The sequence below is a fragment of the Microcebus murinus genome, chromosome 3, assembly GCF_040939455.1.
Source record: "Microcebus murinus isolate Inina chromosome 3, M.murinus_Inina_mat1.0, whole genome shotgun sequence".
NCBI lineage: Eukaryota > Metazoa > Chordata > Mammalia > Primates > Cheirogaleidae > Microcebus > Microcebus murinus.
Window position 1 is genome coordinate 6,602,473 of NC_134106.1, and position 2,475 is coordinate 6,604,947.

The following is a 2,475-nucleotide window of genomic DNA, read 5'->3' on the forward strand; positions in this document are numbered from 1 at the left end:
TATGGAGACAGATTGGGTGGTGATGAGGGAAAGGAAGGAATGAGAGTGACCACCTGGAATTTACCCCACATATATCACAGACAGGCATGAAATAATGTTCATTAGAGCATTTTTTGTAACAAAAACTAAATGCCAATCAGTGGAGATATGGTTAAATACTTGTGGTGCATGGAATGCTACACAAGTATTAAAATAAAAGTTCTTTACGAACTGTGGCAGGACACCCTCCAAGAAATGTATAAAGAGAAAAATGCAGATTATAATCTATTATCATTTTTAGAAACAAAAAAAGGTGGATGCACTAGACAGCCTCCTCCGTGGTCCCCAACCACCCTGACATCTGCTTGTGCAGGTGATGTGGTGACACTTCTAAGGCCAGGTCAAAACCGACCCTGACTGTAGTCACACCTGCCCTCTGCCACCCTCGTTCCCACTCAGTCCAAGGGTGGCTACTGCCTGGTCAGGAACTGCCTGTGGAGAGGCCCAGGCAGCCTGCAGCCGTGGGGACCCGAGCCTCCCAGTGCCCCGAGTGAGCAGAGTGGACACTCCCAGCACCAGCTTGGTTGTGGCCAACGAGAGACCCTAAGCCCGAGGACCTGGCCCAGCCACCTGCTCTCCTGACCCACAGGAACCTCGGCATAGTGGACGCTAAGCCACAGAGTTTTAGGGCAATTTGTTATGCAGCCACAGTGACTCAGAAGCGGGAAAAATATATACGTATGTCTGAGGATGCCCAGGAAATTGGTTTCAGGAGAGGGAACCATAGGTGATTAAGGTCATTAGGAACTGAGGCGAGAGAGGCTCTTTGCAGTCATACTCCAGTACCTTTGAAATGGTGACCCAAGAGAACATATTGCCTATTCAATAAACACAGATATAATGTAGAGAAGAAAAAGTTAGGCTTTCCCTACAGATAGGGGTCATGGAAGCAGGGGGTATGGACACCTCGATGCCCGGGTCCTCAATGCCAGCCTCCCCGGGACTGACCGCAAACTCATCCAAGACAGACGGATGCACGGAGGTGCTAAGAGCCCACAGACAGATGCTCAGTGCTCCCTCCCGCCACGCCCCGCCCAGGACACCCACCCCAACACATCATACCCTCGCTGCACCCCCGACACACACCCACCCCCAACATACACACCCCAACACACCATACCCACAATACACCCCCAACAAACACCCACCCCCAACATACACACCCCAACACACCATACCCACACTGCACCCCCGACACACACCCACCCCCAACATACACACCCCAACACACCATACACACACTGCACCCCCGACACACACCCACCCCCAACATACACACCCCAACACACCATACCCACACTGCACCCCCGACACACACCCACCCCCAACATACACACCCCAACACACCATACCCTCGCTGCACCCCCGACACACACCCACCGCCAACATACACACCCCAATACACCATACCCACACTACACGCTCGACAAACACCCACCCCCAACATACACACCCCAACACACCATACCCACACTGCACCCCCGACACACACCCACCCCCAACATACACAACCCAACACACCATACCCACACTACACCCCGGACAAACACCCACCCCCAATATACACACCCCAACACACCACACCCACACTGCACCCCTGACACACACATCCCCAATATACACACCCACACTAAACCCACGACAAACACCCACCCCCAATATACACACCCCAACACACATACCCACACTACACCCGACACACACACACCCCCAATATACACACCCCAACACACCACACCCACACTACACCTCCAACACACATCCACCCCCAACATACATACCCCAACACACATACCCACACTATAACCAACACACACACACCCCCAATATACACACCCCAACACACCATACCCACACTGCACCCCCGACACACACCCAACCCAACATACACACCCCAACACACCACACCCACACTGCACCCCCGACACACACCCACCCCCAATATACACACCCCAACACACCATACCCACACTATACCCAACACACACACACTCCCAATATACACACCCCAACACACATACCCGCACTATACCCAACACACACACACCCCCAATATACAAACCACAACACACCATACCCACACTACACCCCCAACACACACCCACCCCCAATATACACACCCCAACACACCATACCCACACTGCACCCCAAACACACACCCACCCCCAATATACACACCCCAAAACACCATACCCACATTACACCCCCGACACACACCCACCCCCAATATACACACCCCAACACACCACACCCACACTACACCCCCAACACACACCCACCCCCAATATACACACCCCAACACACCATACCCACACTGCACCCCCGACACACACCCACCCCCAATATACATACCCCAACACACCACACCCACACTGCACCCCCGACACACACCCACCCCCAATATACACACCCCAACACACCATACCCACACTGCAC